A 22,150-nucleotide genomic window follows, 5' to 3' on the forward strand; every position below is an offset into this window, starting at 1 on the left:
CCAGCACAAATCCTAGATTGGGCCATGCTCTAAGCAAAACATAATATTGAGTTACAGTGGATGAAGGCCGGTGTGGTGGGCCTTGCCTGGGTGTCTAAGAGCAGTGTGATATGGGTGAGGAACTTACAGCTACAGAGACAGCTCAAAACCCATCACAGGGTTTTAACCCAGTTACTTGCAGCTTCAGCTTAGAGGGAAAAAAAGGAGGCAGGCAGCTAGGTGAGTCCATCATCACAGAAATGGACTCTTTCCCCAACTGTGAGGGTCTTGGGAGGTGTCTGTCCAGGAGGGTGACATCGTGCTGTGACTTCCTGGCCGCAGTGTGTTTGTGTGCCCTGAGGGAGAGCATTTCAAAGTTTGAGAGGTTCTTCAAAAGCTCCGCAGCCTCCATCCATGGCTGGAGCTAACTGCGATTGAGGGGTGAGTTCTGGAAACCTCGACCAGCAGGTAGGCCACATCAACACTTGCTTACCCAGAACACTAACCCTATGCCTCTCCACACAGGAGGAGGGAGGGGGCATGCACTGAGACTCTCTGAAATCTGGGCAGGGGTCTCTTGGTTTATGTTAAGTCTACACTACAGCTCCAATCTTCATCTCACCTCCCAGGCTGTCTTCACAGCATCAGGCCAGCTCGGCAGCAGCTTCCGGGAACTCTGGGAACACTTGGCCTGCCTCTGACTGCTGGCCTCCTGGGTACTTCTAGGCCTGGGATTCCTATTAGTTAGCACATTGACTTTTCTTTGACTGGTTGAGAGCAAAACAATGTCCAACTTCCTCTGCTTGGTTCCTTCTGGGAGAAATTCTAATATGTGAAAGGGAGCTATATTACTGCTGGAGATGTGGGACGTTGAGAATAGACAGTTCCAGAAAGCCGGTGTTAACCCCAAAGGGGATTGTCATATCCCCTCTAAATGAGGTCAATCCTTACTGTTGTTGATGGTGATGATGTTTTTGTTTTTCTCTCATCAAATGTGTCTTTAAAATGTTATATTCCCCTGTGCACCTCAGTAAGGCTTGTTACTGCTCCTACAATACAGTAGATATCGGGAGCAGCTATTGAATAAAATACATAAAGCATGGAAAACCATATGTGTTTCAGGGGGGCGGATGCCCACTTCTTCAACAGAACTTAGATTATTTTACTGATGTCAAGAAACAAAAGGCCCCCTTGGCACTCTATCGCAGAGATAGAAAAACACCTTCTTGTTTATTTTGTGACCTGTGACTGAAGCATCTAGAGTTTAGCTCTAGAAATAAAAAGAAGAGGAAAATATCTCCAAACAGCTTTTCAAAGGTGGCCCCCCCCCAAGCGCTGTTTGCTGTCGCCCGCTTTTCTTCCCTGCTTCCTCCCTTTCAGCTTGACATCTCCTCAAACGTTACCTGACAGACTGCCGCCATCACCCCGTGAATGTAAGTAATTTCCTTATTGACAGCCTCCTATTCTCTCTGACATCTGCCAGCACTCTCTGACACTTGAATAAGCATTAAGACATTAACAGTCTGGCACAGGTTTAAGGGCTAGAATAGTAATGCTTGGCAGGCCTACTGCACGGAGCCACAAGCAGAGAGACCCCCACCCTATTCAACTCCGTTGTCCTTCTGCTTGGAAAAGGCAGCGAAGGCCTGTAGTAAATGCCGATTATTCGCTTCACTGCGCTGGCATTTGGGTGTCTCCTTAGGCAGGCCAGATTGGACATTAAAGGAAGAGAAAAGAAAAAAAACACAAAAATGCCTGCTTCTGAGGCAGTGTGAGCAGCCAGTGTGATGACGAGGCAGGTCGCTGTTTTGTGGAACAAACGAGTTGATATTTTAAAGGCGTTGATTTGGGAAAAGGGACAAAAATCAAGCTCCCCTAACTCCCACAGAGCACTTGCATCAGATTCGTAACACACAGCAGCGCTGACAAACGCCATCTTCACGGCAATTTTTGAAAGCAAATTCGTCAGATCAACCGCGTTCAGAAAATGATTAGGAAAGAACACCCTGGCAGCCTTTGTTGCTAGAATCTGTTCACTGACAAATGGCAAAGCTGTTCATATGCAAGATATTAAACCATTAAGTGAGTCATGGGGGCTGCCTCAATTCCATTCTAAAGAGGATTTGTTTGGGATCAGAAACCTGTAATCTACCCAGGTAACGCTAAAATTAACATCAAAATAGAGAAGCAGAGCCCTGTGTGAGTGGGGTACTTTCTTCAAAAATGACTCAGTGTGATTGCGGGGGAAGGAAACAAAAGAATTAAAACAGGCTTCACTGAAGCTCAAGGTCCCTAACCAATGGGGCCAGCAAGATGCTGTGGCTCAGGGATCCCTGTGCCCCTTCTGGGGCCTGAGCCCATCAGTCCTCCATTTGGCCCTGTGAGGATAGGATAGCTGCAGCTGAGACTGGAAGCTGATTGGTACACGGTCACATGGTACACCATCATCCCTTTTGCAAACCCCCTTCCGGTTCCTGTTTGACCTGAGCCAATCCTGGGGTCGCTGCGTCAGGATTGCGAATGAGGAAGAGAAAGTAACTCAAAGGAAACGGACACTTTTCCCAGTAACAAACAGGTGATTAGGGGCCGTATCATAATTTGAACCAGCATCTTAACTCCCATGTTGGAATGCTTCACTTACATTAAGTCCCAGCCCCAGGGATCTGGGTCTAAATTGCCAGCAACAAGGCACAGTGAACCCGGAAAGGCAGTCATCAGCTTCCTGGAGCCGTGGGAGTTGTCTCCGGCCTTGTTAAGGCCAGTGGAAGCCTAGTTGTTGAAGCAAAGGCTCCAATCCGCTAATGACTCTGAAATGCTGCACCGAGAGGTTCTCCCCTCAGAGGCAACTCTCGCGGGTCCACAGCAGAGAGCCAGGGCCAGCAGCCAGTGGGGGCGTGTGTCCATGCGTGTTAAGAATGGGGCTAGTATGCGGAACGAAATTAGGTGCCTATTAACTTTGGGATTTGGAATCAAGGAGAGTGCAGAGGCCAGGCTCTTCGACTCTCTTCATTATAAAGCACTATAGTGCTATCCTCTTCAGACTTGAAGACTTCATTAAGCGAAGACTTAGCAAATGATTAGGTAAATGCTCAAAAAATACATGTCAATACACTCTTAGTATTAACCCGTGTAGGACCTCATGCAAAGCTCCCATCCCCCACTGTCCCCTCACCACCTCTTTTGGACTCCCTGTGGGTAAGAGGGCATCTGTTATTCATTTGTGTCATCTAAAAACCCGCTTTCCTGACTTAACACCACTCAAATGATCTGCTTTGGATGCATACCATGAACCAGGTCACCGTCCACAGGGCCCCTAATCATGACAGTAAAAAGCCACCAACTATCAAGCCAGTCCCCTGGGCACTACGTTTATTGTCTTATTTATCTTTTAAGTTTGGACTGTTCACATTTGCAGATGGGTCCTAAAAGCTCTGAGAGGTTGAACAACCCCCTAGAAGTTCCCAGTTGTTCAGAGGGTCATCGGTAGCCAGAGCCTGCTTGGGCTAAGCTTGTGAGCTAATGCCTGCCCTTACCAGACACAAGGTTGCTACCCTGCTTTGCTTTTCTCTTCTCTCTGGGTCTCCAGTACCCACAGCTGAGGATTCCTGTCTTCTCTTTCCTCCTTTCTCTCACTTCTTCCCTTTTCTTTTTGAAATGTTGCTCCCACACAGCTTAAGCACAACCTCACAATGTAGCCTAGGCTGGCCTGGAACTTGCAATCTTTCTGCCTCAGCCTCCCAAATGCCGGGGAGCAGCATGTACCATCATATCTAGCTTGGCTACACCTTTATTCTAGCTTGCCTAGCCTTCCACGGTGCAGTCAGACCAAGCTCCACTCTGTGTCCACCACACCCTGAAGAAACCTTCCGTGACTCGCCATGTGCTGACGACTAAGAGCCTGGTCAGCCTTGGTGGGGGATGAGATTTGCTTCCTCCACAAATGCACCCCTTAGCTTCGCAGCCTTTCCCCTGCCTTCCTTGGATGCTCGGTAGAATGCTGGCTCCAGGTGGCCGTAGATTTACACCCCTTGATCATGGGGGAAATCCCCACTCACGGAGTGATGCCATGTTTATTCTGAGTGCTCATTATATGTCTGATAAATGAGTGAATGAAATAATTTTTCCAGATAATGTGATTATACCCCTTTGTGCTATCCATCAAGGATACATTTACAGATGAAAAACCTGCTTCTAGCTTTTTTAAAGATGTCGATTTTCTTTCCAAATTGAGGGAAAAAAATCTGAATAAGGATTCTCAAGATTTGTTATATTTTGTGTTATTGTTTATTTATATATGTATTTGCTGTGTTGAGAGTAGAACCCACAGCTTTGTTTTCCATAGAATAATATCCTTGGGGCCAAAACTTGTTATATTTTAAAATTGACATCTGTCAAGTTAAAAATTTAAATGTTTATGAAGCAATGCATTTAACTGTGCTGTTAAAGGTAATAATAGTATTTATAAAAAATTCATTTTGGGTGTCAAAACATCAACTTAAAATAGAGTGACAGATGACACTTTGTTCTGGCCACTAGATGCCTAGTTACTGAGTCAGAAGTGTCAAGTCTTCTGAGGCTCCTCCCACAAGGAACCCTGGGCCTGCGGCTCTGCTGTCCATAGGATGCTGTGGGGCTGTATCTACTTGTATTCCCGACCTTCCTCTGTAGATGCTCAGCGTATGCCCCCCTGCCCCTTCTAAGATTAAACCCAATCTCCCCTCCTATCCTTCCATAGCACTCACTAGTCACAAAGTTTTTCTCACTGCTGCAGCTTGCAGCTTCCCCGTAACAATGTAAAGTGTTAATACATGATTTATCCTATGTGTTTTTGGTGTGCTGGTCTTCATTAGTTTATGAGAACAGGGCCTGTCATCCATCTCTTTGGACTCATTCTGCTGCCTGCTTTGTGTCACAGAATGCCCACAGATGCTCATGATGTACGTTTTGAATAAACAAACAGCTCTGTCAATGCAGGTAGACATAATGGATGACTAACGTGATGGCATGAGGCATTAGGCTGACTGGCCCCGTTACCAAAGAGTTAGAAGAGCAATCTGCATCTGTTGAGTGTCAGCAGAGGAGGGGAACAGGTACTGAGCTAGTCAGGGACAGGGAGTAAGGTGGTGTGGACGCACTGCTGAGGCTCAGAGCGACTCTGCCTCTTATTTTTCATGTGAGCATTTGACATCCAGAGGTGACCTCCCTATATCGCAGTTGGGTATTAAGATCAAATGAGAAATGAACTTTAAAGTGGTGATTCCTGTTGCCATAGATGGCAATAGTGATCCACATACTCTTTTGCTGTTCATGTCGTTGACATGACCATTCATACACACATACATCTGCCATGGAGCCATTACAAGTTATAAGCTGGGAACCTTAAACAACATACTTTTATTCCTCACATTTCCAAGGCTGGAATTCTCGAACTATCATGTGGACACAGCTGGGCTCTTAAGAGGACTTGAGTAGAGATTTGGTGTTTACTACTTGTATTGTTCTTACTCTGATATATATAGCCAACAGACAGGACATTCCCCACAGTTATGTGGAGAGCATGGACTAACTCTGACATGAACTCTGGTGGTCCATATTTGATGACCTCCCCTTGGTGGGGAGCCCTGGTGGCACTCAAAGAAAGAATAGGCAGGCTACCAAGATGAGACTTGATAACCTGTGACCATAAAGTGGGGGAGGAGATCCCCCTCGATCATGGACCTAGGGGAGGGGAATAGCGTGGGTGTGGGAGGGAGGGAGGAACAGGAGGATACAAGTGATGGGAGAACAATTGAGTTGTAATCTGAATAAATTAATTAATAAAAAAGAAGACTTGGATAAAACGCTAATCTGTTTGATAAGGGCCCCACCCCACAGCCTAACTACCTCCCCCAACTCCCAACATTATCACATTGAAGGGTAACATTTCATCACAAGGAAGGGACACAAACACTCAGTCATGGTGATTTTTACGGCTGTTGTCACATGGCTTATTGATGCATTTTTCTTCTTCTATAATAATGGCATATCTGAAACAGGTCTTCCTGTTCACACTGGACCCTGTGCTCAGGAGCCAGGTGGGAAGAATCTGGCTCATGACAACCCTTATGCACTTGTGGTTGCAGACCACTCAGATCTGGGGGACATCACTGCGTCATAGACTGTTCAAAGTTGACTGACATCCCAGCAAGTAGAAGTGCTTGGTCCTATAAGAGAGCTTGGATCATGATGAGAACTCAAGGTCAACTCTCAGGGCAGTGTGTTTAAACATACTTCCTCATTTGCACTGGCTTGCCTTAACAGGAAAAGTCACATCCCTGGACTCGCTGAGGAGGTCAGTCAGATGTGATCCTCTGGCTAGTAGCGAGACATACAAGTTCCAATTAAAATCTGCCCTGTGACCAAGGTCATAGGCCTTAATTTCTCTAGAGTTATTTTGTTATAGGTAATTGTGGAAATCCCTTCCAGTTTAAAGAAGTTTCCGAGTCTATAGGCAAGCAACTTCTAGAATCTTCCTTGTAAGTGCATGTCAGTAACACCGCTTGCAAAACTGGGAGCCTCAATTTCTTCGTTCTTGTCTGCTTCCACAGGGCTGAGGGTAACCCTTAGCCTTGGTCAGCTTTTGAAGTACTGGCATTTTTATAGGACCCTGAAAAATGACTCTTTAAAATGATCTAATTTAAGGTCACTAAGCTTTTGGCCAGACCAAAAAAAAAAAAAAAAAAAAAAAAAAAAAAGTCATTTCCTAGGAAAGGAGAGACCATGTGTCATGAAGATATGAAAGTCCCTTTGGCTGGCAGGTATCCTTTGACTTAGAGGGCATAAAATAAAAAGCAGGTGCCATCCAAAGAGGGTGAGCAAGGCTGCTGCAGCCAAGCCCTCGGTTTGGATTTCCCCGTAGGTGACCATAAAGAGCCTGCAAACTTCTGTTGAGTGTGCGCTTAATGTCCTATCACTATGATTCCATCAAAGCTAATTGACGAGCCTGTTTGTCACAGGCTTTAAATGGCAGGTCTCTCAATTTGTAGACTAGGGGACATACATTAAAGGAAGGGAAGAATTTACAGTGGGAGCCGGGTCCACATGAATCTTCTGAATTGCTAAAATGTTTTGATCCTAGAGGAGGAATAAAAGAACCTGATTTATAACCATTTAACAAACAAACCATATTTGTGTGGCTAGAACAGCTGGGCAAGTGTCCTTCCCTGCCCGCTCCGGAGATTTTATGATCCAGTGAAGGGGCTAAGCTCTGCCACATTCCTCCAGGCCCACAGAAATCTGTCTATGCCCGTACAACGCACCCATCATCAAGGTCTCAGCTAGAGTTCTAGCTAGTACCAAATCTGCTCCATCAGTTAGTATAATGCTTGTTTCAGAATCCAGATCCACGTGCCATCACCTGGGCCGGCAGGTGACTACTGTTCGTATGGCCCTGGCCTCAGCAGAGATGCTGCCTTCTCTTGGATTCCCATAGAATTCCAAGACACGTGTTCAGATATACAACCTAAGTGTGGACATATGCTCTAAGACATGCTTGGGACCCGCCCTTTCCCATCTTCACAACTATTATTCTGCCTACACACAGACTACAGCACTATAAAAACTACTGGAAACCCACCCCTAGTCTCAGGAGGGCACGTCAGAAGCACAGATTCCCTGGGCGGCTCTGTTTCACGGGAGCCTCTATGGAGGACATAGCACACTGAAAATCTCCAGAAAACACTCTTCAAACTCTGGCTGTGCTCTTATTCCTACACTCCTCAGGGTTACTGGAAGCTTACAGCTGGCTGCAGCGTGCGTGCATGCGTGCTTGCGTGGTATGTGCATGCGTGCGTGGTACGTGCGTGCGTGAGTGCGTTTGATAGCTGGACCACATCTGCCTAAAGGGGCATTCCTCCAATGAGTACTTGTGCTCAGTAACTCTCCTCCAACATTTGATGGCCAATATTTTCTCCATACTTTTTCACCTGAAGCAATTTTAACCTAGCTTTTCCTCTCTCCTTTCAACAGAGAGGCCTGTGTTACCGCACTGGGTCAACCAGGAACCTGGAGTGTGTGGTGCTGAAAGGAATAGGCTCTGTTAATTGTTGCTTCCTTGTCCTCTGACTGGCATACTGGTCTCTCTTCCCTTGCTCCCATCTTCACAACTTTCCTTCTAGAATGAGCGAGACTACCTTTTCTTAAGAGACTTCTGCACTGGGGTGAGCTTCAAGTCCGCTTTATTACCTACCATATTGACCTTCCCCCACACGAGGGCACGGGGCCAGTTTTCACTTCTGAAAAAAAAAATTCCTCTAAAAGTGGGACTCTGGAGACTCTTCGGTAAATGAGGGTAGACTTGGTGAAGAAATTCCAACTTACAAGCAGATAATTAAGAGAGATTTTTCCAAGCCTAGGGGGAAATCAAAGACCATTATGTATGTATGGTTTGTGCTAAACCACTTTTATTACAAATTGAGCCCCATACATCTGTGCAGCCATGGTGGGGGTAGGGGAGAACACACAGCCAATGCAACAATTAAAAGCCACGTGGAAGTGAGCCTTCTAGTAGCTAACAGGAGCCACACAGCCTCTCTTCTGGCTTGTGGTGAGTAATTTCAAAACCCCAAATAAGTAATTCCACTGCAGTTCTAAGAAGGCGATGATGGGCGAACAGCTAAGGATAATAACGCAAAATTTCTCCCCATCTCTTTCCTCTATTCAATTCCTTTTTTTCCTCCCCCTTGGCAGAGCTGTGGTAAAGAGGAATATGATTTGTGGGAAGCCACCTGAAGACTTGGGAAGTTTACAGGGGACAGTCTAGAAGCAGGCAGGCTTAGATACGCAGTTCAGTTCAGCTGTGTGTTCTAAGGTGCATTCTCATGGCTCACTCTCATGGCGCTCCCGTTTCCCTCCCTGAGGGAGCTGCTGTGGTAAGTGCTTGAGGTGGGGTAAAAAATGTGCCTGGCCGGTAAACCTTAAACCCCTACCCAGATCTAGCCAATGGACAGAACATTCTCCACAGTGGAGTGGAGAGTGGGATATTACTTTCTCGCATACTCTGGTGCCTCATCTTTGACCATGTCCCCTGGAAGGGGAGACCTGGTGGCACTCAGAGGAAGGACAGCAGGTTACCAAGAAGAGACTTGATACCCTATGAGCATATACAGGGGGAGGTAATGTATAGGGGAGGGGAATAAGAGGAAAAGAGGAGGGAGGGAAGAATGGGAGGATACAAGGGATGGGATAACCATTGAGATGTAACAAGAATAAATTAATAAAGGAAAAAAATAACTCTAAAAAAATGTGCCTGGCACATGCTAGATAGTCAGTGAAATGAGTCTGTGCCCTTTGGAAGGAAGTTACCAAGAAACCCTTTTTCCCATGGCTCCCCTCCTATAATTGCTAAAGGAAAAGGTTCTGTCACAATCAAAGGCCACAAATCAAATGTTTTTTTGCCAAGCCTGTGATGAGTGGAGAGGAAAACAAACAAACAAACAAACAAACAAACAAACTATGGCAAATGTAAAGGGCCTTGTCCTATCTAAAGAATGCAACCATGTGATGGGGTTCTGTTAAATCAAGAAGACCCAAATTAAATCTACAGAGCCCATGTTTAAAAAAGAAATGTGGGTGACTTGTATATGGGCTTGTACTGCCAGCACTGGGGAAGATGAAGCAGAGGAGCGTTGGGGCTTGCTGCCTAACCATTCTAGACTATTTGATGAGTCCCGGCTCAAAGGCAGGCTTAGTCTGAAGAGCTGGATCAGTGGGTAAGTTCTCTTGTTACGCAGTTGTAAGGCCTGGATTTCAGACCCCCGGTTGTCCATAACAAGCATGCCCGTGACTCCAGCTCTAATGAATGTGGGAACATCCTGGCTTCCAGACTAGAGGAGAGCATTGAGCTCAAAGTTCATGTAGAGACCCTTCCCCTGAAGAGTAGGCTGGGAGCTGTAGAGGACGACATTTGTCACTCTTTTCTGGCCTGCACACAAATACAAATAAACGAATCTTAGAGACAAAAAACAAGATGGGCAGTTCCTGAAGAACAGCACCCAAGGTGTCCTCTGGCGTGCGAGGGGGAACACGCACACGTATGCACACACACTCACACACACACACCACATTTGTGAATGTGTTTAGAGAGAGAAAAAGAAAAAAAAGAGGGAAGGAAGGAGGGGGAGAGAGAGAGAGAGAGAGAGAGAGAGAGAGAGAGAGAGAGAGAGAGAGAGAGAGAGAGACAGAGACAGAGACAGAGACAGAGACAGTGAAAGAGGCTCATACGTCCTATAGGCACATATTCATGTACATACACAAAACAAAGGTAGTTAGCAACTAAAAATCTCATCTGATTTAAAAGTGTCTATATGTCTTCCAAAGGGATATAAGAGGGTCTATATTCCTTCTATAGGTAGCTGTGAGCTTGAGCCTTTTGGTTGTAGTGTGGACCCATTATTAGCTGCTTTAAAAAAAATCCTGAATCCATACTTTTATGTGAAATTTCCCTTTCACATAAAATGGATCCTAACATAGTTAATAAGTACCCAGAACTTAAAACCACACCTGCAGACCTGAAGGCTGCAGCATGTAATCTCTAGACGGTGAACATTCTATGATTATTCTGCATATAGTAAAATGTTTGGGTTTGAATATAATTTTTCAGACAATTCAATTCAGTGCAAAGAAACCACCATACTAAATAAGCCCCTTCCTGTATATTTCTGTTTCCAGGGAGTGAAGCACCAAAAACCACCTTGATAAGCTGTGATGGAGTTTCCTCTTATTTATTCCTAGAAGTCAGCTGACTGCTCCCAAGCATGCACAGGTAAGGATGACCTCAGCTGTGCTGAGATATTTTCAAGATGTGAGCCTACAAAATAAATACTCGCAGCACTTACCCACACAATACAATACTCCTAACACTTACCCACAAAATACAGTGTTCCCAACACTTACCCACAAAATACAATGCTCCCCAACACTTGCCTACAAAAGAAATGCTCCCAACACTTGCCCACAAAATACAATGTTTCCAACACTTACTCCCAAAATACAATGCTCCCAACACTTGCCTACACCACACAATGCTCCTAATACTTACCCCCCAAATATAATACTCCCAATACTTACCCACAAAATGTAATGCTCCTCAACACTTGCCTACAAAATACAATGCTCCCAACACTTGCCTACAAAATACAATGTTCCCTTCAGTTTTTAGGATAGCCCTAGGAATTGAGAACATTAACTAAATGTATGGACATTGGTCCACAAAGTTGTTGCCTTCAAATCTTCAAATAGAGAGCAGAAAGGGCTTAGAAGAAATTACTCTGCTTTTGGAGAATTTTCCATAGGCTCCAGATGAGCTTCTCAGTCACAAAGAATGCTCCAGAGAAGAGCTGGTTCGGAGCCATCAGCAGCTGAAAGCATTAAGCCACCAGCCTTTTAATTAACTTGTTCCACTCCATTTCTGAGCCAACCATAGAGGAAGAAAAAAGAGAAATCTTACTTTGATATCAAAAGTCAAATAAATGTTAAATTCCATTTTTGACCGACAGTCTCTCACATAGTTACACACCCTAAAACTAGCAACGATAAATTTAGACCATTTGTAAAACCGAAGGGGTTTCCAGAGTGTGAGACAATCCAGATATATGTGCCTCGTTCATCACAGAAGCAGCCTCCTGTGGGAGAAATGTACTGTGACACCCATCTTGATGGGAAATGGATATGTTAAGTTGGGGGTACCTCAGATAGAGTAAGGTGGTGATTGCAGGAATGTGGGGTTCCCTAATGATATAAATAGGTTTGTTCAGAATTGGCTGGAGGGAGCCATGTTACTGCCATCGCTTCCCACCATATCTGTGTGTTCTGCAGCCATGCCTTGATCAAATAGTTGCTCAATACGTAACTGTCCACACAGTATTGTGCAAGGATGGGATCTGAAGTCAGATCTGCTTGATAGACTGGCACCCTTGTTGACATGCTGCACGAGTAACTCTGGTGTTCTACCTATTTTCCAAGCTTCCAATGTTAAAGAATGACAAAGTTCCATGAAGAGAGTGACCCTTAAACGATTTCCACATTCCTATCCACCCTAGACAGCAGAAGATATGTTTTCCCCTCAAAATACTATGTCAAGAAATACCAACAAAGATCTACAGAAAGGGACAAAAAAACCCCCCCATATTCTACCAAAATGATATTTCAGGGATTGGCAATAAAAATTCTCTAGACCAGGAAGAGTCGTACAATGGAAGTCACAGCGTGAAGAGCCCGAGACGGGCATAACCAAGGGTATTTGGTGAAGTGTACCGAGTCCTTTAAGAAGCAGACACAAAAGCAAAACTGTTCTTCTCGGAAGCAGACTAGCATGTAACTTTTTTTTTTTTTAAACCTCATCTCCAGTTGCTTTCCTTACTTCCCACTTTCTTCCTTTCTCAGGATCTCACAAACTCCCCATCTCAAACAGTACGGTGGCCCAGATGGTAAATAAATACATTACACCTTGCGGATCTTCTCACTTTAAAGGTGAATATACTTCTGTCACAGCACTGGGGATGTCTTCATTTGAGATCACGGTTCAGGCAAATAAACCCCAGTAAACTGACCTTTTGTAACCATATGCCCTGGGATTATCATGTTCCCCGGGGGATTTCGTCATCTCCACTGGGTCAAGGCTCCAGTTGACTTGAATGGCAGCAATCCAAAGCCTCCAAATGTGCTGGTTTGGGTATTTAATGCTGCTGAAGCTGTGACTTCTCTTGACCATAGCACCCCACAATGGAATCTCCAGTGGCATTCATTCATTCATTCATTCATTCACTTTGCTATTTTCACCTTATCTGAGTGTGGTGAAGACACTCATTTGCAAGGTTATAGAGGTCTGCTAAGCTGTTTTCAGGGAACAGAGGACATGAGCTTTAATTGAGATAATGGTAATATTGTGATGCAGATTAGTGCATAATTCCTGCCGCCATTCCAATTAGAATCAATGGTCTTCTTCTCACCAATTCCCTCAAACGTGTAGGTCGCTGCAACCTGCTAGGACTGTATTAGATTTTCTTAATAAAGATAGATCTATCACAGCAGTGGGCTAAGTAATACAGCGAACAGCTAATTCTTGCTTCATTAAGCCAAACCAAATACTTCTCTTTAAATGAAGAAACCCATCCCGATTCCCGGTAAATATTTGGTATCGAAGCAGCAACGAGAAGCCGTGCTATGTAAACATTACGTCTCTCTAGGGGTCCTGGGGGCATTTCTACTAGTACCACACTGAGAATGCTAAACATTCAAAATAAAATGCTGCTCTAGATAAATGAGAAAAATAAGCTTTGTGAAACTGACTCCCAGAATTGGGCTTTTAAAAATGTATGCATTCACTCTCTCATTTAGTCTTGAAATATTGTCAATCTCTTCCAACTTTCCTATGAATTAGAAAGTTCTACTGGACAACCTCTGTAGATCATCCTGTAGGAAGAGCTTACACTTTATACACACACACACACACACACACACACACACACACACACACACACACACTGGTTTGGGTATTTAATGATGCTGAAGTTGCGACTTTTCTGGAACATAATACCCCACAATGGAAAATGGAATCTCCAATATCATTCATTCACTCATTCATTCATTCATTTACTTTGTTATATTCACCTTATTTAAAAGTGTGGTGAAGGATATATATATACATACACACATACAAACACATATTTATAATTATCAGTTTGTGGCTACTGATTAACTGCTTCACTTTCATAGCTTAAAACAAGAAACAGGCCTGGGGTTAAAATAAAGGGAAATGGTTTTCTGTGCAAGAAGCTCTTCAATGCATTAAGAAAGCCCCGTGTCATTTCCCCTTCCTCTTCTTACCCAGCGTGGGAGCGCTGTCTTCAGGGCCTACTGAGGCCTTGTTATATGAGCTGCCAGCTTTCACAGACGAGAGAAGCAGTGGGCATAGCTAGGCATCGAGATTTACTACTATGCATTTTTCAAATATTTCACTTAAATGGCTTGAGTGTTTTCTAGGGCGGTCTCCCTCCTGTGGGACGGAATGGCTTGCCTCTGGTCTTCCATACATGTGATGATAGAATCTCCCTTCTATGCAGCATGCCTACTGCACTCTGCAAGTACCGTCTATCATGGAGTACCACTCAAGAGAGAAAATGGTTTACAGAGGGTAAAAAAATGAATTGAACAGATCAGATCGTAAAAACAGGGAGAGTAGATAAACACTGAGGTGGAAAACAAAATGGATTTTGACAACAATAATGCTAAACTCTTCTCGCTAAGGTTTGTTCCTTCTGAGGATTATGTTGAAATTTGATTGGCAGTTTGGGGGTGGGGTGGGGACTTTAAAAGGTGACTAGAACATCAAGAGGGGTTAAAACCTTCCTCAGAGCAGGTTGTTGTAGAGCAAGGCTACCCCTGCCGGTACTGACTGTCGGGCCCCTATCCATCCATCCACTTGTGAGTCTGCTTTCAAGGAGGCCTTTGCTAGAAGCCGGGCAAATGCTAGCTTGCCATGTTAATGGGACTTGGAAGTGAGCTCGATGACAGGCAATTAATATACCATGAGGTTATGGGGGTGGCTGTGACTCCCATGATTTCATTAGTGCTAAGTAGGTTGCTGCTGAGGGCTCACACAGTTGCCTGCTCTCGTGTGACATGTCATCATATCATAGGCAGCATGACAACCTCATCGCGTGCCACACCACAACCTTAGGTGTTCTAGACTCTAGAACTGTGAGCTAAATAAGCTCCTTTACGTCTTAAACACCTACTCTGAGATGTCTTCTTCTAGCCCTTTGAAACGGACGAAGGCACTGCTCTTTTGCTATTTTGTCACTTTGGCATACCAGCCTCAGGCTTTGTTTGGAAAATGCTAGAAATTAAACTTGCAGAGCTATTGCAGTCAGCCTTCTAAAACCTAAATAAGGGAAAAGAAGAGAAACATGTATTTTTAATTTTTTTTAAGGCAATAGAAATTTTATCCCAAAATTCTTGCTGTCCTGAAAATATATCTAACTCAAGGTTTCTTCGTAAATTAACCGTGCCAGGGCTGGACTAGGATTGAAGTCCCTTGCTGTGCAGGTTTTAGGACCTTAGCTTAAGCTCTAGCACTCATATACAAAAGCTGGGCATGCTAGCATTGATTTGTAATCCCAGTCCCCGAGGTGGGAGGGCTCCTAAGGCTTGCTGGCCAGCCAGTCTAGCTGCAGTGGCAATTTCAGGCTCTGTGGGACTCTTTATGAGTTTGACCTTAAACAGTGAAGACTGAATGCCCACTGGGGCAGGTAGGCTGCACACCTTCTCTTCCTTACAATTTAAAATTCTTCCTTGAGAATTCAGCTTTAATTGTATCTGTTGTGGCTTGAGCATGTTTCTATCACACAGAGGCCTTTCAAAGGGGATTCTGATCGGTCCATCTGTGATCCCCTCACAAACGAGATTAGTCTCCCTAATTTAAGATCTTAAAGAAGGAGGCATATCCCTGTTTGACCTTCTGCCTTTGACCATGTGAGAATTCGGCAGCACTCGAGGTGCTATCTTGGTAGTAGGGAGCAGCTCTCTCCAGGTGAGGGGCGTCCTAGCATCTTGATGGCTGACTCCCAGGGCTGTCAGAAATACATTTCCATTTGAAATAAATCCTCCGGTCTGTGGTGCTTCACCACAGTGGTCCAAACAGACTGATATGACACACTCAACTCTCGCTCAGCCCTCGTTGCTCTGTGGGAGGCACCATGAAAAAGCTAGAAAACCCAAGGTGTCTCTTAGAAGAACATCCATTTGAGGCAACAAGATGTTTCAAAAAAATGCAACTAGGAAGTAATTGGGGCACCATAGACAAGTTTTTCGATGTGTTAGTATAAACAGCAGGTGCTAAAAAACATTGTGGGACAGAGATAACACTTATTCAGGCTTTTTTTTTTTATTTTGTAAAACTCTTATTGGCACAAACTAAACAAAACTATTTAAAATCAAACAAATCAGGGTACTTTATTAATGAGGCTCACAGTTTGAGGGCAGAAGTGAAGAAACTGAACTACCCGAGACAAAGAACTTACTTATTATAAATGGATTAATAAATAAGTACTTGGAAAACAATTGGTAAAAGGGCTTGGCTATTTTTCTAATTAACAATCTGCCATGAGCTTCTCAGAAAGATAGTGAGAGTGGAATTTTGGAAAAGCTATCATGTAGGATGGACTGGAAACACAGAACATCCAAGTTGGTGCTTAGAGTGGATTGTCTTCTGGTCTCCTCCTCCTCCTCCTTTTCCTCCTCCTCTTTTTTCTCCTGCTCCTCCTCCTTTTCTTCCTCTTTCTCCTCCTCTTCCATGTCTTGTTCTAAGCCTTAGGCTCATCTTCCATACACAGTTTGGCCTAACTGTTTACACAGAGATTTGATCCTCACTAAAGTCAGGAGAGACTGACTTGAAATAATCAGTTTATCAGATCTGATAATTTAGAAAGTTATATGGGATTACTCAAGGGATGATGTGTTAAATGTTTATCCTGTTCTATTCATAGCAAAGGTAGTATAAGCGAACGTATTGGTTCTTCATCAGTTCATCAAGTGTTTGCTGAAACATGCTTCAGTGCTAGCTGGGAGACTGTTAGGAGAAAAACAGCATAGTGATGCTGAGACCAGGACTGGTTTAATGGTGTTAGAGATGGAAGCAGCTGGAATCAGGAGGTGTGCAAGAGGGGAGACACCTTGGGCACAGGAGGTATGTAAGAGAGTAGACATCCTGGGCATAGGAGGTGTGCAAGAGGGCAGACACCCTGGGCACAGGAGGTGTGCAAGAGGGCAGACACCCTGGGCACAGGAGGTGTGCAAGAGAGTAGACACCCTAGGTACAGGAGGTGTGCAAGAGGGGAGACATCCTGGACACAGGAGGTGTGCAAGAGGGGAGACATCCTGGACACAGGAGGTGTGCAAGAGGGGAGACATCCTGGACACAGGAGGTGTGCAAGAGGGGAGACATCCTGGACACAGGAGGTGTGCAAGAGGGGAGACATCCTGGGCGCAGGAGGTGTGCAAGAGGGGAGACATCCTGGACACAAGAGGTGTGCAAGAGGGGAGACACCCTGGGCACAGGAGGTGTGCAAGAGGGGAGACATCCTGGACACAGGAGGTGTGCAAGAGGGGAGACACCCTGGACACAGGAGGTGTGCAAGAGAGTAGACATCCTGGACACAGGAGATGTGCAAGAGGGGAGACACCCCGGACACAGGAGGTGTGCAAGAGGGGAGACACCCTGGACACAGGAGGTGTGCAAGAGGGAGACACCCTGGACACAGGAGGTGTGCAAGAGGGGAGACACCCTGGGCACAGTGCTATGTATTTTCTAGGAAGGAATACAGATCTGTTTCTTTCTATAATCACAAGACTCTGAAGTGGTTTTATAAATTAAAAACATGTTGTTGTTTAATTAAATGCAGCATTAGCAAAACTAGAACAGCATCCAATCGTTTTGTAGACAGTGCAACAGTATGCAGCCTGGGGTATGAACGCAAACCACAGGCTGAAACATTGTAACTATTCACATGAATTATTTGCATAGACAAAGAAGTTGGGGTTTTTGTATTTTGAAATCTAGGAGCTGATTAAATCTTAAATAGCGAGAGGGAAAAGGAATAGAGTAAAATTAATATGAAGGGGGGAACTACCATATAAGTGGTTAGATTTGTCTATCAGGGAAGGTTTGGATTAAGAAGTAAGGATTTGTGATAGCTAGCACATTTACACGGCTGAAAAACCAAAACAACCTGGCAAATACATGCAGTGAAGTCGAGTTCGTACCCTTGACCACATCTGCCATGGACTTCCTCTACAGCCCCCTCTGATAACCATTTTATTAATTATTGCTACACTTCCCACAATGTTTGTTTTTATATTACCCTACATATAAAATTCAATTAGAAAAAAAAGAGGAAGAAAATAGGCCAGTGCCAGTGAGGGAACCGTTGCAGGACAGACACTGGTAGGTGAGCTGTGTTCTTCTCAGTTAAGTCACCATTTCCGTAGGATGTCTCTGGAAAGTTGGCCTTTTATCTGCCTCAAGGCAAGACTTCATGTCAGGTGGGCAGAAAACCTGCCCTTTGCATGGTACACTTTACACACTGCTGTTTCTAGGGTCTCAGTGATGGCATCCTTCATCTCCTTTCCTCTCACTGTTCCATCCTATCGGCTTCCAAATACCCACTTTTTACACTGTTTTGATGGCTGAGTCTCGAAGGAAGTCTGAGGCACTGGAGGCAGCATTCTTTAAATAGAAGCTCTTATTTCTTTAATACCTCTGGGAGAGCTTCCTATATGGGGCCAAACTCATTCAACGTGTGTTGCTTCCTATTTAGCTAACGGAGATGGTCCCTTTCTGGATTTAGCCTGTTCCGATGCGAACCTTACTCCTCAGTGAGCAATCACCACTGTCTGCTCTTTGTATAAATAGAAATAAATTCAGGAAGTGGGTGAGTAGGCTAAATTGAACAGCCAAACTGAAAGCCTTGGAACAAGAGTCCCACATTCACCCCACACCAAATATAAGCAAAGTCTATAAGGAGTCATATAGCAATATTCTGGACTGTATAAGTTGTGAGAGGAAGCACCCCTTTTCTATCACCATCACGAGCAAGCAAACCGGGAAGGCCAGAGGTCTTGCTGGGAGAGCTGATTGTTAAAGCCAAGGAGATGAAGCTTTACCTCTTGTAACAGCAGCTTAGGTCCGTGCAAATGCCAGATAATGATTTATATCCACCCCAAATACAGTACTGAGTCAAGTTGATATCAATGAAAAGACCTTGATGTTATGATAAAATAATAGACAGTTTGTCTACTGGCTTGAAAATCAAGCAGCCATGGGGTTTGAACATGTGCCATTCATTCATTTGCATTTGAGCCTTCAGATGTTAGGTTTTGTCTGTTTGGCAAGGTCTGACGCTGTTGCTCACAGTGGCTTTGAACTCACTCCTCCTTCTCCGGCCTCCAGAGTGCTGCAGTTACAGTCCTGCGCCCCGCCACTCCGTAAAGTTTTCTCATACCTTGCTGTTTGGGTCCTTTGAAGGCCAGGACTCCACAACACGTTCCAGTTCGTACAGAGGAATCAACATTGAGACAAGGAACTCGGACACTCAGCCCACCTCCCTGGGATGTCTGCACTGGCTGACAGCTTAAGAGAGAGATTTGGCGACACACACACACACACACACACACACACACACACACACACACACACACACACTGCCACCTCTCTAGAATAGTGTGTAGCAGCCTCTGCCCACGCTGGAGACCTCAGCAGTGTCATTGTGGCTTGCTTCCTACCACCTTCATCTTTCCCTGTCTTCCAGCACGCTTCTCCTATAACCGCAGGCCTCTAGAAACAACGTCAGGGAGTGCAGTGCACAGCCACACAGCCTTTCCCTAGGCAGATGGACTCACTGCTTGGAAATGGCCAGAAAAAGTTTTTAACCATTCCATACATTATAGTAGTAAGTATAGTAGTAGTAAATATTTCTATATTATCTAGAAGCCAAACTTTCTAAATAGAGCAAATAGTCCCGGTCCCGTCTACCCAGAAAATTTCCATCTGCCCATATTCATTTTTCAGAGTCATGGACTCTTCGACTCAGGACCTAGAATGCTGGAGTAATCAGCAAATATGTTCAGAATTAACTTAGTGTCTTAATTGCTAGAGCAGAAATAGGGACTTTCCTGTGGCTGAAGAAGCAACATTTCAACTGGAGTTGAAAGAATTACTTTTGAGGGCCATGGAGGTGGCTCCTATATTCACATATAGAGTGCTACCTTTATAAGCATGAGGACCTACGTGTGATACCCCACACCCATGCAAAAGCCAGATACAGCAGCATTCCTGTCATCTCAGAGACCAGACTGTGAGGTCAAAACAGGAGGATCCCTGGGGCTGCCTGACTAGCCAGGCTAGATGACTCAGAGAGCTCCAGGTTCAGCCAGAGACCTTATCTCAAAAAAAAAAAAAAAAAAAAAAAAAAAAAAAAAAAAAAAAAAAGGAGAGAGAGAGAGAGAGAGACCCGTAGAGAAAGATACCTCATAGCCATCTCATCTCCAGCATTCCCATGCACGTACACACACACACACACACACACACACACACACACACACACACACACAATTTTTTTTAAGTGTAGAGCAGGGAGGGAAGCTTAGCATAGGGAAATGGAGGCATACGGTAGTTCTAAGTGGGAAAGCAGTGATCTCTCTATCTCGGTGACACTCTCCACTTCTAGCCTGCAGATGAGTAGCCAGCTCATTTAATATTTGTTCAGTGAATGCATGTATGCACGTGCACGTATGCAGGGAGCAAAGTGGCAGGGGGTTGAAATCCCAGGGTCTGTGGGTTAAGTCTCCAAGATAAACCAACAGAAAAAGCCTAACCCAAGTTAGACGGGGTTAAGGGAAGAGGTATGGATGTCTTAGCAGCTAGGCATCAGCCATATGGGACCGATACCAGCTTCCAGGTTGAAGGGGCAAGAAAGCCGTTAATATTGGACTGGCAATTTGGGCCCATTATTTGTGCCCAACTAGAAGCCAGAGGCCATGGGAACAAAGCTGAGGGCGTTAGCATGTGGTTGGCATAGCCAAGGCTGGATCTGTGCATGGGGACAGACAGGCAGTCACCAATTCGGAGGCTGAGCAGATATGGACAACTGGATTGAAAATAAGTTGCATCTTCATATATCCCTGCACCTTCATCCAGTCCTTTCTCCCCAACGATATCCAAGGTCCATTTGGCCTCATGTCTCCCGGGTTCATAAGCTATTAGCTGTTGATGACGTTAAGTGAAAAGACAGAAAAGTAGACAGCTGCAGGAAGTGTTACCTCTGTACAGATTCCAGTCCCCTCATTCCCGATCTCTAAGCTGGGTTAGTCACTTCACCTTCTACACCTCCGCTTTCTTATCTGAAAAGTGGAGGAAGTTACGGTTGCTACCTCACAGCTTTGTTACGAAGATCACCTGAGATAGTGAAATTGGGTTGTCTGCTCCAACAGAATGGCTTAAAAAAAAAAAACAAAAAAAAACAACTGTCTTGGACATTGGCTCTGAAAGTCTTTCAGAAGTGACATGAAAATATAAACAAGAGGGAGGTGGGAAGAAACAAGGTGGGCTCAGAGGGATGGGGGAGAAGAGGGAGAAGAAGAATCAAGAAAATCAATTGTTTTGGAACTGCCATAATGAAACCTTATATTCTATATGCTATTTAAGATCTTTTTCGATTTTTTAAAAAAAATGTCAGGTTGGAGGGATGGCTTGGAAGTTAATAAGCACTGGTTGCTTTTCCGGTGGACTTAGGTTTGATTCCTAGAACCCACACAGAGGCTGACAGCTGCCCATAACCCCAGTGCCATGAATCCAATGCCCTCTTGGGTACCTGGCTTGCATGTGGTATATGGACATAGGTACAGTCAAAACACTCACGCATGTACAATGACAACCCAAATAATAATAATGAAAGTTTCTCGAGTACTGAAGGATCTGTCCTTGAATTGGTGTTAGAACAGGGTCTTCGTGAGGAAGACAAGTTTCTGGCCGCCTTGAGGGTGCACTGGGACTTGCTTTTGTCTCTGTAGCCTGAGAAGTTCTTCCCCAGGCATTGGTTTTTCCTACTGTTTAGGATGCTGGGAAGTTACAGAGGCTTTGGGTACCACCAGAGAAACCTACCCACCTGCCATCTCAACACACAGCTGAGAGTTAGTTACCAGTGAATTCTCATAAATTGCTTCCTGGCATTTCAGCATTTTATTTGAAAAAAAAAAAAAAAACGAAGCAGAAAGAAAGTCAGGCAACGAGAGAGTTTCATTTTTAAACTCATTAGTTGGGGAGCTGAACAATTTGCTTAGCTCAGCAGAGTTTCGAATATAAGAGTTGGCTTTTGAGAGGAAAGCCAGTAGCTACAGTCTAAAGGCCTTTCCTCACCTGCTTCCTTATTTCTATCACAAGTTCCACGTGCCTTGTTGATAGCACGTTATGTGTAGCTCACAGGGAGCGGTGGACTCTTGCCAGTATCAGAACTGAAACAGACAGATGCTCTATGGAAAGCCCAGATCTAGTTATAAATTTTACTTCCCCCTTTAGTTTCCATTTTTAATAGAATTTTATTAAAAGAATTGCTCTGAGATCTTGAATTGTTTAAAAAAA

At 44.5% G+C, this 22,150-nt stretch overlaps 1 protein-coding gene and 1 long non-coding RNA gene across 2 annotated transcripts in view; one reads left to right on the forward strand and one right to left on the reverse strand.

The window, feature by feature from the left end:
- Nucleotides 1–22,150, reverse strand: part of RASGEF1B (RasGEF domain family member 1B) — a gene marked incomplete at its 3' end in the record, with an annotated part of 516,267 nt that overhangs the window by 53,719 nt on the left and 440,398 nt on the right. The window lies entirely within an intron of this gene.
- Nucleotides 2,471–22,150, forward strand: part of LOC311584762 — a 69,105-nt gene continuing 49,425 nt past the window's right edge. Inside the window, exons 1-3 of the long non-coding RNA XR_014774995.1 lie at nt 2,471–2,554; nt 10,687–10,780; nt 12,400–12,486. This is a non-coding gene — a long non-coding RNA (uncharacterized lncRNA). The remainder of the gene's footprint in view (nt 2,555–10,686; nt 10,781–12,399; nt 12,487–22,150) is intronic.

Source organism: Acomys minous, assembly GCF_964271855.1.
Source record: "Acomys minous genome assembly, chromosome: 15".
Lineage (NCBI taxonomy): Eukaryota > Metazoa > Chordata > Mammalia > Rodentia > Muridae > Acomys > Acomys minous.